This window comes from Pithys albifrons, chromosome 8 (assembly GCF_047495875.1).
Source record: "Pithys albifrons albifrons isolate INPA30051 chromosome 8, PitAlb_v1, whole genome shotgun sequence".
In the NCBI taxonomy this organism is placed as follows: domain Eukaryota; kingdom Metazoa; phylum Chordata; class Aves; order Passeriformes; family Thamnophilidae; genus Pithys; species Pithys albifrons.
The window spans coordinates 700,205-714,930 of NC_092465.1; the positions used below are offsets into that span (position 1 = coordinate 700,205).

General features: G+C 53.0%; 1 protein-coding gene across 5 annotated transcripts in view; it reads left to right on the plus strand.

The window, feature by feature from the left end:
- The window catches only part of ACVR1 (activin A receptor type 1), a 54,705-nt gene that overhangs the window by 3,793 nt on the left and 36,186 nt on the right, over positions 1-14,726 (plus strand). For 3 of the 5 annotated variants that reach the window (XM_071562753.1, XM_071562756.1, XM_071562754.1), the window contains exon 2: positions 257-444. The exons of the other annotated variants lie outside the window; for them this stretch is intronic. The gene's annotated coding sequence lies outside the window, so the exon portion shown is untranslated. The remainder of the gene's footprint in view (positions 1-256; positions 445-14,726) is intronic. 5 annotated transcript variants of the gene reach the window in all.

The window sequence follows — 14,726 nt, forward strand, 5'->3', positions numbered from 1 at the left end:
CTGTGTTCACAGGGCCTGGTGTCAGAGGGATTCCTGTCTGTACCTCCCTGTGTCTGTGTTCACAGGGCCCGGTGTCAGAGGGATTCCTGTCTGTACCTCCCTGTGTTCACAGGGCCCGGGGTCAGAGGGATTCCCGTCTGTACCTCCCTGTGTTCGGGACAGGCTCCCACAGTTCTGCTCCTGTAACAAACTGCACAGGGAAGGGGCTGTGGGTGCACAGTAGCACTGATTGCCACCTTCCCCACCATCTCTGCAGGGTGCTGGTTGCTGGGAGGAACATCCAGAGCGTGGCCGTGTTCTGGTGCCGTCAGTAGCTGCTGCTCCTCAGTGTGGCAGACGCTGCAGTTGGGAGGTGCTGGGGCTCTGCTGGCGCTGCCCTGAAGGCCAGAGCTGACCATGTGGTGCTGAGTAGCCAACAGCAGGTGCTGCAGCTCGCTCTGACAGGTAGGGTCGATGCCTCTTCCCCCTCCTCCCTTCGTGCTGCTCTCAGCTGGGCTGTTGGTGCCTCGCCGTGTTGGCTGCCCGGGCGCTGGCCCTGCCTGTCCCTCCTGGCTGTGCTGGGGGCCAGGGCCCCTTGGACACAAGATTCTGCCCTGCTCTGGGCAGGACATGCTCTGCATTCCTTGTGCCTGCAAACTGATGTGCCATCAGCTCTGAAACTCCTCACAAACCCTCAGATCAAGGCCCCTTATTTCGAGCTCTGGAGTTCTGTTTGAATCAAAGATGGTGTAAGTCCCTCGTCAATTGGAATAATCGTTGCCCTTCAGCTCCACAGCTGCTTCATGCTCTGGAGCAGTTTTAGCTTCACGTGGGGTTGGCCCAACCTTGTTCTGCCTGGCTGTGTGAAGGGGTGTGGATGCTGTGTGTGTGAGTAACTGACTCTTGCCAAGGGGAGAAATGCCTGAAAGGAAATACTATGGAGGTCTTAATGTTACAGTTGACATGGGAGTAAATGGGAAGTGATGATCTTACTTAATTTCTTAAGATGTAAGAAAGGGGGAATATTATGTGTAGTCAATAGCAGCTTTGAGATTAAACCCTATAGTTTTTGTGTGGTGCCTGTTTAAGCCATGGTCTGATTGCAGTGGGACATTGAGGAGAAATTCTTCTCTTAAGAAATAATTGAACCTGTTGGTAAGCCTGTGGGGAGCCAGTAAATGCAGTGGTTCTGATGCAGTTTTGGGCTTGGGAATTTACCTCCAACTGGGAAGCCTGGGGTCAGGGCAGAGGAGTGTGGAAGAATGACCTTTACTTGCTGTGTCCTTACACTTCTTCCTAAGCATCTACTTTGGGAGTCAGGCTGTTGCTGAGTGAGGTGCACGTGGTGGTGTTTGCTCCTGCTGGTACACAGAGGCAGCTCAGAAGTTGCTCCTCTTGTCAGGGCATCTTCCCTCCTTGCAAGGCCACACCAACTCACTGGTCCCTGCCTAAGGTGCATCTGTGAAGATGCATCTGGAGCTTGCTGTGGATTAACTCTGCTCTGCTTTAGGAAAAAGAGGCTCCAGCTTGCTTGGGAAAAGCTTACTAAAACAGAAGGCCTCCAGTTTGGTGATTGTCCAAGGCAGGCTGTGGAGTCATTGGCCTTGTCTGAAATGACCAGAGATGGAGGTAGGAGATGGTGAGGGGAACACTGAGGGCTGTTATCTGGGCCTTTTTACAGAAGGGGTAGTGCTGCAGCCCTGCAGTGCCTGGAACATTCCTTGCCAGCGTGCTGAAGCCACAGGCCATCCTCAGCTGAGGGGGGTCTGGTAGGAGGGCTCATTCCTGGTCTTACAGACAGTGCAGTTGTAGAGAGTTGTGCTCACCGGAGGTCAGGCCTTCCTCGTTCTGACTTGCAAGCCTTACCTCTGCTAATGAGCTGCAGAAAAGGCCAACAAACACCTCTTGTAATTGCAGGTCTGCAGTTGCCTGGCAGGGATCCGGTGAGGCAGAGCGGGCTGGCAGCCCTGCCCGCTGCCCTTGGCTGGGCGGGTGGCTGGGGGCGAGCAGTGGCTTCCCTTTGAAGTGCTCTCAGGGTCGGGGTGCCTCAGCAGGCTGCTCCAGCCCTCCCCGAATGGCCTGGGGGTCCTGGAGCAGCACTTTGAGCCAGTTGGGGCTGGGGCTGTGCAGCACTTTCTGCTGGCTACTAATGCCAGGGGAGTAAATAGTCCTGCTTCTCCCTCCCCATGTGCTGCCCTTTCCCCTGTTCTGGCATCTCTGGCCACGTGGGGCACTGGATAAGGTGTTAATTTGGGTAAAACCTAGTCTGTCTGCCAGATTAGTTCTAACCCAAGTTAATTCCCAGTTGGTTTTCTTGTGCTGGTGCTAAGGAGGGATCTCTGAGGGTACGAGTGGCTGGGCAGACACGCAGGACACTGTCCTGTCTCGGGGTGTTTGTGAAAACTGTTGCCTTGCTGGAGTGCATCAGAAGAGTGTTGAGCTTGTGATGTCGGGGTGCTTGGCCTGGTTTGTCTGTGCCAGAGTGGACCTGCTGTGCTCTGCTCCTCAGGGACAGTACCTGCAGCTTTCCTTGCTGCTGGCCTGCCCTTGGCCTGCAGTGTGGCCTCACTGTGTGCTCGGGCACACAGTTTGGGAATTCCCACACACCTGCCTGCCCTCCTTCCTCTGCAGGGTGGCGGCCAGCAGTGGCCAGCCTGTCCCCCGAGGTGGCGGCCAGCCTGTCCCCCGAGGTGGCGGCCAGCCTGTCCCCCGAGGTGGCGGCCAGCCTGTCCCCCGGGGGGGCGGCCAGCCTGTCCCCCGAGGTGGCGGCCAGCCTGTCCCCCGAGGTGGCGGCCAGCCTGTCCCCCGAGGTGGCGGCCAGCCTGTCCCCCGAGGTGGCGGCCAGCCTGTCCCCCGAGGTGGCGGCCAGCCTGTCCCCCGAGGTGGCGGCCAGCCTGTCCCCCGGGGTGGCGGCCAGCCTGTCCCCCGGGGTGGCGGCCAGCCTGTCCCCCGGGGTGGCGGCCAGCCTGTCCCCCGGGGTGGCGGCCAGCCTGTCCCCCGGGGTGGCGGCCAGCCTGTCCCCCGGGGTGGCGGCCAGCCTGTCCCCCGAGGTGGCGGCCAGCCTGTCCCCCGAGGTGGCGGCCAGCCTGTCCCCCGAGGTGGCGGCCAGCAGTGGCCAGCCTGTCCCCCGAGGTGGCGGCCAGCCTGTCCCCCGAGGTGGCGGCCAGCAGTGGCCAGCCTGTCCCCCGAGCTGCTGCTCAGTGCCAGAGCTGCCCACGTTGCTCATCCCTCAGGGTGATGGTGTCCTACTCTGTCAGGTGGTGTGGGATGGGAGGCAGAAGAGATGAGAGCGAAATCTCCCTAGGAACAAATGTAAAATTAAACAAAATGCGTGTTTGTATTAGTCAGCCTAAACCAGACTGTGCTATTTAGGGCTCTCCACTGCAATAAACTTGTCTCTTGTGTTTGTGTGGGTGGACTGCAACAATTAAGTAATTTTAAGTCTGAATCTTAAAAGAGAAAACAAAATGAAAAGATAATGGTTTGGCTTAAGAGAGTATTAATTGTATCATGTTATGTTATAATACTCTTATGTTAGAGTAAGGATAGGTGATACCTTGCAGGTTGGTTATTGGTGAAAGTCATGTCCATGTTGCACATTGAAACCCTTCTTGAGTTCATAAGGGGTGATATTTTTGGTTTTTTTGTCCATTAAATTTCAGGCTTTGCTGCTGCAGAGCAGCTCCTGCTGCAGCTGTGGGTAGCAGCCTGCTGAAACATCAGCTTTGATGGCATGGGCTGGGCAAACCCCAGGCTGGGGTATGATTTGGCAGTGCAGTTCCTGTGGCAGTCAATCCTGCAGTATTGTACTGTGTGCTGCTCCCCCTTTGCCATTGTCAGAATGGAAACTTGTGCAACTTGTAGTGCACTGGTCTGAGTGTGAAATTGGCTAATTCAGGTCTCCTGAGCAGTGGAATTACAGCAAGTTGCACATTTTAAAAAAAGGCTGTTTTCAATTTGACTTTTAAATACTGCCTCAAGTTAAATACTAAGAAAAAGTGTTTTAGATGTACACTTAGCTCATGAAAAAGTGCTGATGCTTGTGAATTAATAAAAACACAACAAAATGGGTGTGGGTGTGTGTGCTCTTGGTGATCATGATTACAATGGGAAAATAAAGTAAACTCAGGAAAACTCAGGAAGGTATTTTCCAGACATTCTTTCTTATGTATTGAGCATTGATCTAAGTAATTTTTATTCCACTTGACCTTTATTTTTGGATTGAGTTGCAAAAGCCTGTGTGGCTCCTCAGTCCAGATGAAACAGTGATGAAAATTGCCATGCAAGCATCTTTTTACCCCACCCGTTTGCCCTGTCTGGGTGACTCCGTGGGAGTGTGGTCTGGGCCCATCTCTGCCTCTCTGGTTTGGGGCTGTCCTCCCCTCGGGGGCAGCGCAGGGCCTGCCTTTGATGTCCTGTTCACTCTCAGGAGGCACATTTGTACCCGGTTGGGCCCTGCCCAGCTCCAGCCGCCTGTCTGGGGAGCAGAGGAACGTCTGTGGGTTATGAAGAAGGTTAAATCATTGGGGTGTTGCTGTCTGCCAGCTGCTTTGCATGGTGTGAACCATCCCTGTCCAGAAGCACTCGAGTTCCTTGCAGTCACTGGGCTGAGGCAGCAGCTGCCCGTGACAGCCCGTGCAGCAGCGTGGGCTGTGCTGCCCCTGCCTGGAGGCCCTGAACAGCTGGGGCTGTGTGTGCAGGCACATCTGGGGGGGTGTGTGTGTGTGAAGGCACAGCTGGGTGTGTGTGAAGGCACAGCTGGGTGTGTGTGTGTGTGAAGGCACAGCTGGGGATGTGTGTGCAGGCACATCTGGGGGGGTGTGTGTGTGTGCAGGCACAGCTGTGTTTGTGTGTGTGTGTGTGTGCAGGCACAGCTGGGTGTGTGTGTGTGTGCAGGCACAGCTGGGTGTGTGTGTGTGTGCAGGCACAGCTGGGGGGGTGTGTGTGTGTGAAGGCACAGCCGGGGGTGTGTGTGTGTGTGTGAAGGCACAGCCGGGGGTGTGTGTGTGTGTGTGAAGGCACATCTGGGGGGTGTGTGTGTGTGTGTGAAGGCACATCTGGGGGCGTGTGTGTGAAGGCACAGCTGGGTGTGTGTGTATGTGAAGGCACATCTGGGTGTGTGTGTGTGTGTGAAGGCACATCTGGGGGGGTGTGTGTGTGTGAAGGCACAGCTGGGGGTGTGTGAAGGCACAGCTGGGGGTGTGTGTGTGTGAAGGCACAGCTGGGGATGTGTGTGCAGGCACATCTGGGGGTGTGTGTGTGTGCAGGCACAGCTGGGTGTGTGTGTGTGTGCAGGCACATCTGGGTGTGTGTGTGTGTGTGCAGGCACAGCTGGGTGTGTGTGTGTGCAGGCACAGCTGGGTGTGTGTGTGTGCAGGCACATCTGGGGGTGTGTGTGTGCAGGCACATCTGGGGGTGTGTGTGTGAAGGCACAGCTGGGTGTGTGTGTGTGAAGGCACAGCTGGGGGCGTGTGTGTGAAGGCACAGCTGGGGGTGTGTGTGTGCAGGCACAGCTGGGTGTGTGTGTGTGCAGGCACAGCTGGGGGTGTGTGTGTGCAGGCACAGCTGTGTGTGTGTGTGAAGGCACATCTGGGGGGGTGTGTGTGTGCAGGCACAGCTGTGTGTGTGTGTGAAGGCACAGCTGGGGGTGTGTGTGTGTGTGAAGGCACAGCTGGGGGGGTGTGTGTGTGTGAAGGCACAGCTGGGTGTGTGTGAAGGCACAGCTGGGTGTGTGTGAAGGCACATCTAGGTGTGTGTGAAGGCACAGCTGGGGGTGTGTGTGTGTGCAGGCACAGCTGGGGGTGTGTGTGTGTGAAGGCACATCTGGGTGTGTGTGTGTGTGTGAAGGCACAGCTGGGGGTGTGTGTGTGTGTGAAGGCACAGCTGGGGGTGTGTGTGTGTGTGAAGGCACATCTGGGTGTGTGTGTGTGTGTGAAGGCACAGCTGGGGGTGTGTGTGTGTGTGAAGGCACAGCTGGGGGTGTGTGTGTGTGTGAAGGCACATCTGGGTGTGTGTGTGTGTGTGAAGGCACAGCTGGGGGTGTGTGTGAAGGCACAGCTGGAGGTGCCTCGTGGCTGGCTGGGCCTTTCCTCCGTGTCTGCTCTTGTGGATCCTGCTCTTCCTTGGCTTTGCTGTCAGGCCTGTGCACTTCTTAAATTCTTGAACAGCTCCTTGACTTGGCTTGGCTTGTGCTCTGCCTTAACCTCCCATTAGTTGGTTGTCAATTAGGCCTTTACAAACGTGCCAGAAGTGCCACGTAGACACTTTGGTGTGTTTGTGGACCTGGCATGTTTGCATCAGCCTCCAGTGGGGAATAATCTGAGCAACATGCCCCAGCTTGCCTAAACAATAGGGTGTTTTTTCTGTCTTGGTTGTGTTTTACACATTTGTAAGACTCATGTCATAGCTCTGAAGCAACCTGGGCATGGTCTGCAAAACCTGTTCTAAAATCTGAACCTACCTAGACCCTTCTCTCCATACACCTTCCTTAGGACACAGGTAGTGTTTTGAAGAATGAGTGAATCAGTATGACTGTTCCTAAATGATGGAAATAAAAACCAAAAGGCTGTTTGAAAGAAATATGGTATTTCCATGCCTGGTGCAAAATAGGCGTATTTTAATGACTGGAAAACTCTTTGACTTCCGTCTTTTTGTTTGGAATCTGTTGCCTGATGATGTTTAGAGGTTCAAAGAAAACATATATTGGACTCTCATGTGAAAGAGTGTCCAGGATTTTGAGGGAACTTTGTTTACTTTCTTCATTGGGAAGGCCCAAATGCCTTTCAGTGAGGAGCCAGAACACCAAACAGGCTTTTGTAGCTCAGTTTTCTTATGCAGTTCCTGGAGCCTCTGGTGAGGAATTGCTGTTCCTGAGGCTGCTGTGCAGTTTTATGCCTTCTGAAACAAAGGGTCTGCAAGGAGTAAAATCTACTTTATTTCCAGTCTGGGGATTTGTAAGACTTCAACGTGCAGCCCAATTATAATCATGTTGGTTTAGTTCCCAAAGTGGATGCTCTTTATTCTGAGAGAGGCCCTCCTGCATGCAACTGGGAGTACTGAAGGCCCTGAAGTGTTAGCATTTGAATGGTCTTGGCTTAGCTTTAAAATAAATACCTACTGGATATGGAGCTCTGGGGAGTGGACTAAAGCAAATGGAAAAGGTGAATTAACTGGAGTTGTTCCGCAAGGCTGGGCTCATAGAGCCACAGCACAGCAACACAGGGGCAGATGGAGGCAAAGAAAGGGATCTGAAGAGCTTCCTTGTGTTTCGAGGCTGTTGTCAGTGAAGGAGGTGCAATTCAGAGGCTGCTGTTCCTCTTCCCAGAGTCCCCTTGTCATTGTTCCTGCTCTGCAGCCTCAGACCTCGTGTGGCCAGAGCGAGTTTCCTGCCAGCACATGTTTGGAAAGACTGTGGTGTTTGTCTCCTGGTACTTGATGACTCTTTTGGGACCAACAGGTGCCCTCCTTGAGGAGGGAGGTTCAGTTCACAGTTTTCCCTGGCTGTGATGGCAGTCTGGAAAGAGAAGCGAGTGTGTTTCTTCAGGGGTGTGTGTGCTACAGGGACACCGAGCTGAACAAAGTGGCAAGCCCTCATTTTTCTGGGAGGGAAGGAGCACCACGCTCAGCTTTTGGCTGCCTTCTGGTCGGAATTCAGGTCCCTGTGGACTGAAAGTGGCCCTGGCACTGGGGCCACACGGTCTGGGGGGTGAAGAACCCCCGTGCTGGGAGTGAAGGTGCTCTCAGGTCTCATAAAGGAGCGTTCCAGAGAACTGAGATGGAGTCTGGCTCTTGTTATGGATAAAAGTAACTGGGGGGTCAGGGAAAGAGGGGCTGTCATGGAGGCTTTGTGGGACTGGGGTGTCACCGTGAGAGGAGGCGGTGGCAGAGGGTCCCTAACAGAGTAAGTCAGTGCTTGTCAGCTGTTCATTGGTGCTGTTCTCTGCACATGCCTCATGTTTGGAGTGTGAATAAGCAAACAGTGGCTGGGAAGCCCCCAGTGAGGTTTGCAGTGCTGTGCTGTGCAGTCTGTGCCCTGTGGTGCCACCTGGGCGTCGCGGGACGGTCCGTGCTGCCAGTCAGGAGACTGTAATGGCAAAGGGTTGCACGTTGGGCTCGGGGTTGTCTCACCTGAGCAGTTCCCAGTGGCACGTGTGACACCTCCCAGGGCTGGGTCTGGGTTTGTAACAGCCTTTCCTGGGTGGGAGGTGTGAGGGCCCCGCTCCCAGGGGTGGGAGCCACAGACCTCGCCGTCCCTTGTTGGGACCCTCTGCAGGGGCACCTCGGGGTCCCCCAGGGCAGTGGGGCTTGGGCAGCAGGGACTGTGTGTGCACAGAAAAGGTTCTCTCTGAAGTGCTGACCAGTGTGTACACGAAGGGAAATAAACCCAAAGCAAAGCTGCAAACAGCAGTGACGCTGTGAGTGCAGTCTCTGAGGGGCTGGTGTGCCAGCAGAGGGAAAGGTTACCAAGTGTGGGGGTTTTCCTCAAAGTTCTGAAATATTCTTCCATAATCTTAGGGCTTTTTTGACAGGATTGATCTTGTTTCAGTTCCACAGCTGTGTTTGGTTGTATGGGAATGAGGGATTCTTCTGAAATCGAGTTTGTAATAGCATATTAATTAAAAAGTAAATGTTGGACAAGCCAAAAATGTCTGATTTAACACTGGTGTATCACAGTTGTATGAAAGGTGTCTGTAGGTGTGTTAACAGCAGCTTGATGCAGCTTACAGGTCTAGCCCAAACTGTTCTTAGGGTCACAGCCCCTCTGCAGACACCTCTGGTCCTATAGCTGAAGGAGAAGGGTGTTTAATATGTTCTCTTCTTTTTGAGTGATGATTATGGGTCAAGAGGCCACAGTAGCTGTTGTGTCCAGAAGCAAACCCAGGCCAGAAGAATTAGGCTTGTATGGCCCACCATGAGTTACAGCTCAGGGGGACAGTGGGTTTTCTGGTGTGCTCCATCAGCTTCCTGAGACACCAAGGGAGTATTTGAGTATCTGATGTTAAAGGGGGATTCTGTTGATTCTCTGATCTTGAAAGGCCACTTTATTACAAAACAAACAAACAAACAAAAAGCCCCCAGAAGAGCCTGTCTTTCAAAGTAGTTTAAAATGTATAAATAAAATAAATGAGCACAGCAAATATTTTCCACGTGAAACATTGAAAAAAAATAGCGTTTGCTTTTACTCAGAATTGAGTTAAAAACTAGCAAGCTAAAGCAGACCTCTGTGGAAGGATTTGAGGAAATAATGAGATTTGCAGAGCTGGGCTGACCCTCCCCCGGAGCCACCCGAGGTCCTGCAGAAATGGGCGGCACCTTCGCGGTTGTGCGTCTGGAGTATGAAAGTTAAAATTACCTAAATGGCTGAACTGTTTGGGTTTAATTTAATTTGTGTTTTTGTTTGCTTGTTGTAAAAACCCCCAGTAAATGCTAAATAAAGTTTGTTAAATGCTTGCCCCATCTGCTTAATGAGGAGCTGAGGAGCAGGGTGGTCTGTGCTCCTCCTGCCCAGGTCACCCAGACAGGCTCCCCTGGCCAGGCCAGGTCACTAATCTCGGGTCCTGTGGCCTTGGGCTTGGCTCTGAGAATTCTTCTTGTGTAATTAGCACAATCAGGCCATTGTAAACCTGTTTTACAATTAAAAATAAACTTTGAAATATTCTATTTGTAAGAGCAAATAATAATTACAAAATGTATTGCTTTCTGTAAAAACTGGGAGCTGTATTCTTGGGTGTTGGTGTACATGGACAGAGAGGGAATGGTCTTTAAAGCCCATATTAAGTTACTCTTAATATGTTCATTTGTGTTGAACAGTAATTAAGCCTTTCTGTAAAAAGAACAAAAAATAAATACAAAATCAGGCATAAAATTCATTATTTAAATTGTATGCAACTTTCTAATTTAAATCACCTCGATCCACTCGGGAGCATTTAAATACACACCAAAACCTGGAATGAATATTCCACCTGTGCAGATGTAAAATACTGTTTTGAAAATTTCAGAAAACTAGTTAAAATTCCAAATGTGTGGGTTGGGGGCTTTGTAGGGGTTTGTTTGGGGTTTGTTTGTTTTAAACCTTGACTTTTGCTTAGCTTGCCTCTGAATCATTGTGCTCACACAGTTACTCAGTAGGGTTTGTTTTGCATTTCTGTAGCTATTTTTTCCTAGTATGAGTCCAACAAAAGTTCCATCCCGAGTGCAGAGTTCCCTGCTCAAGTGAAGCGGCTGCAGCAAAGGCAAGTGTGGCTGTGCCCGGGTGTTGGATGTTCGTTCTGGGGATTTATCCAACATGACCTGGGAAGGGTTGGGGTGGGGAAGTGCTTTGAAATTGTGTCACTGTCATTTTGTGCCTTCCTAAGAATAAGGCTTTGGATTTGAGGGAGGAGATGGGAGGAAGGGGAGGCAGATGGAGTGAAGACTTAAAGCAGTGTGGAAGGTCCAAGGAAACCTTTGCCCTCGATAAGAAAACTTCTCTAATGGCACTGGAGCAGCCTAGAAAGGATGAAATCCTCCATACGGTGCTGAGATGACTTTGTGTGCTGTTCCTTGCTGGGAGCAGCTTGTGCAGCCTGGCTGGATTTTCGGGTGGCCGGGGAGTACTTTTCCCCCAGGGCTGTGCAGACCTGCAGAGAGCTCTGGCTCGCCCAGCCCTCCCCAGAATTGCTAGTTTGGCAACTCTGCCCCTGGGAAGTTTACCACAGAATTATTGTGAAGTTGTTTGATTTCTTTGCAGCCCTGCTTGTGGGAATGTTGTTACAGTAAAATCAAAAGTGAGCAATTCAGATCTATGGAAAGCCCTGTGAGACTCAGCTCTCAGCCAGAAGCAGCAAGGAGCTCAGCTGCTGCTGGCTGGTAGGGAGGAGGGTACTCCCCAAGAATTCAGAGTGGGAATTCACAGGACTCTGCAGGGGCATGAAACAGCCAGGATGAAATAATATAAACATGGGACTTGTGAGAGACAGGCTTCAACCAATTGCAGTATCTAGTGTGGTGGTGTGTAACTCTTTTAGCCAATAAGGTGTAGTCCTAACCCGATATAAAGTGTGTGCTTTGTGTAATAAAATGTCTTCTCTGTGAATCTCACAGATTGTGTGGAGTCCAGTTCCTCCACCACTTATTTTTAGTTTACTTTATGGGAACTCAGTGCTTTTGGGTTTGTTCATCAGTGGTTCGCTTTCCCTGCCCTGAGCTGGTGCTCCTGGTGCCTGGTCATGGTGCAGTGACAGCTCAGCCTTTTGCAGGGGTGACACCAGGGCTGCTCCAGCATCTCCTGCCCACCTGGTGACAGGTGAGCCGAGCCTGTGTTGGTACAAACCCAGACCTTGGAGCAGAGCCTTTGCTCGGAATTCAGGTTTGCAGGCCAGACCTCCCATGTGCTGCAGGCTTGGCTGTGGTGCTGGTGGGAGCCTGTCTGCCCCTGGTTGTGTGGAGGTGGGACAGGGCAGGACTCAGGAGAGCAGATCCCTGAGTGCAGGAGGGAGAGGAAGGGTTTGTTGCTGCTGGAGAAGAGCTGGGAGGTGATTTACAGCTGCAGGCCCAGAAATAGGTGTCCCCCTGAACAGCTACAGGTAAGTCCTCTCTCACCAGAGGCCTCAGCTATAGCTTGGTGGTTGTAGTTGTTTCTTGCAGCAGGGTGTGTGTCTGTGGCCAGTGTTCACCAGTGCCCAGCAGCCCTTGTTGTCTTCACCAAGCCCCAGACACTGTGCTGGTGTGTGTTCAGTGCCACTGTTGAAGGTCAGGGCTCACTGGCACCCTGGCTGTGCCTCTCAGAGCCCAGCAGGAACAAGGCTACAAAAAAAAGCTGTTAATCCCAGGTGGAATTTAGCTGATTTTTAAAAAATGACCAAAAAAAGAAAGGTGGCAATTTTTGAAAATCATTTGCTATGTAGTCGGTGAGAAGTTCTTCTAGTGCAGAAGGCACCTGGAGGGGAGGTGGCAGAAGGAGTTCCTGGTCTGGAAGGCACATGTGAAGGTGAAGGATAGGGGAGATTGCAGAAAATGGAGTGAAAATGATTCCTTGGAGGGACTTTGAGTGAGTGGAAATGATCGTGGTGTTAGGAAGGGAACATAAAAAGAGGAGGAATCAAAGTGCTTTTCTTGGTTAAGTGGTTTGTGCCATACTGTGCATAGGTAGCTCCATCTCAGTGATCTGCATGGTCATGCCCTGGGTGTTGAGGGAATGCTGCAGTGCTCTTGGAATTCAGCAAAATCCTTGGCAGGGCAGAGTTTGCTTGGCTGCATAAATGGCTCTTCGTGGGAAGCAGCCTGACCAACAACCAGGTTCACGCAGTAGAGGTTCACTGGTTTAGTTTCAAACCCTGCTAGCTCAAGTCATGATTACCAGTCTCTGGGAAGCCCTCAGGAGTGTTGGATGATCTGTCCTGAAAATGGCAAGCAGGACAAGCAGAAGTCCCTGCAGTGAGAGCAGAGTGGGCCAGTCCAGCCCGCAGCTCTGGTGCAGGGGAATGCAGCCCTGTCCCTGTCCGTGGGGACTGTTCTGGGCAAAGGGCAGTGACTGCCGTGCACATCAGTGGGGCTGACTCGTTTTTACTGGCTCCAGCTGTCAAGTAAGTTCATATTATTCAGTCAGTTCTGGGAGTTTTGGAGATGATTTAATAATTCCTGTTTTTTCAGCCAACTGACAGAAAAATAACGTTTTAAAAGCAGTGATAAAGGATTGATCTATTCAGCTCTGACCTGCTGGCTTGCTGGCAGTGCTCAGCTTCCTTTGGAGAGCCTGGCTGCTGCAGGGCAGGCTGGGGGACCCGCGGGGACAGGGCCTGGGGGGCCAATGTCACTGCTGCTGAGTCCCATTGCTGTGAGTTAATCCTGCTTTTCAGAGAGGAAATGGCTAATTCGTGCCTTGGGAACAGGCAACAGCTGGGTGCAAAGCAAAAATCTGCTAAAACATGAGTAATTTCGGAGTGTTGCGTAGAGGGGTTTTGTGTGTATTCAGCAGCAAATTGCCATTAGAGCTTGTGCTGCTGTTGCTTCCCTGGAGCTGGCATGCGCTGTGTGTGTGAACTGATGGTCATTGCTGTCAAAGCACGGCTGCAGTGGGGGGGTTGGCTCTGTCCTGCCACTCGAACCGGGCTCGTTCTGTTCAACGGGAACTATTTTAATTGGGTTCCACTCTGTGTTATGTTAAAATCTGCTACTGGACGCAGAAACCCATGAGACGTGTTTTGTTTGTCCCTGAAAACATAAGCTTTATTCTGCTTTAGCCATTCAAATTGGTGTTACATGATTGTCAGCTGAAGATAATGCTGCGATTGGCAGCAGCGTGGCAGCTTCCTGCGGGCCGGGGCTGGCAGTGGGAGAGCTCGGCCCGGGGGCTGAGAGCTGGACATTCCTGCCCGGAGAGCAGGCGTTGCTTAGCAGGAGGCAGCGTGGCCTGGGAAAGGCTGGCCTGGCACCCAGGCAGGGCTTGGCACTCCGTGTCCCGGGTGGTGGGTGCTGGGCTCAGCCCAGCTATGCTGGAACTGGGAGCTGTGCTTGGGCTGGGAGCTGTGCTGAGCTCAGCCCAGCTGTGCCTGATGTGTGGGGAGCTGTGCCTGATGTGTGGGGAGCTGTGCCTGTCTCTGGGAGCTGTGCTAGGCTTGGCCTAGCTGTGCCTGGCTCTGGGAGCAGTGCTGGGCTCAGCCCAGCTGTGCCTAGCTCTGGGAGCTGTGCCTAGCTCTGGGAGCTGTGCCTGGCTCTGGGAGCTGTGCCTGGCTCTGGGAGCTGTGCTGGGCTCAGCCCAGCTGTGCCTGGCTCTGGGAGCTGTGCTGGGCTCAGCCCAGCTGTGCCTGGCTCTGGGAGCTGTGCTGGGCTCAGCCCAGCTGTGCCTGGCTCTGGGAGCTGTGCCTGGCTCTGGGAGCTGTGCTGGGCTCAGCCCAGCTGTGCCTGGCTCTGGGAGCTGTGCCTGGCTCTGGGAGCTGTGCTGGGCTCAGCCCAGCTGTGCCTGGCTCAGCCCAGCTGTGCCTGGCTCTGGGAGCTGTGCTGGGCTCAGCCCAGCTGTGCCTGGCTCTGGGAGCTGTGCTGGGCTCAGCCCAGCTGTGCCTGGCTCTGGGAGCTGTGCTGGGCTCAGCCCAGCTGTGCCTGGCTCTGGGAGCTGTGCTGGGCTCAGCCCAGCTGTGCCTGGCTCTGGGAACTGTGCTGGGCTCAGCCCAGCTGTGCCTGGCTCTGGGAGCTGTGCCTGGCTCTGGGAGCTGTGCCTGGCTCTGGGAGCTGTGCTGGGCTCAGCCCAGCTGTGCTTGGGAGCTGTGCCTGGCTCTGGGAGCTGTGCTGGGCTCAGCCCAGCTGTGCTTGGGAGCTGTGCCTGGCTCTGGGAGCTGTGCTTGGAGCTGAGCTGGGCTCGGTCCAGCCGTGGGTGAGGCCGGGAGTGCCGCGGCACAGGCGGCACATGTGGTGGAGGAGGGAGAGCTTTGGTGGTGAGCCTGGAGTGTGTAACTGCAGTGGGATGGCTGGTTAGAAAATAACCAGTAGTCATGACTTCTGTTAATTAACTACTAAGAGTTAAATAAATGTTGTTGCAAAAACTAGTCTGTGTTTGCTTGGCACGTCTTTCTCCAGCCCAGGCTGGTGCTAGTTGGTACACGCTCCTCTGCTGGGCCTGTCTGCAGCGTGGTTTTATGTTTTCCCTCTGTATTGATTTTCATGATTCACAGACCATGATCTAAGCAAAAAGCACACTTAAAGGACACTGGAGACAGCTGTCTGTTAAAGTGGGACCTTTATGTAGCCTGAAACGGCGCCAGGTTTTTTTCCTG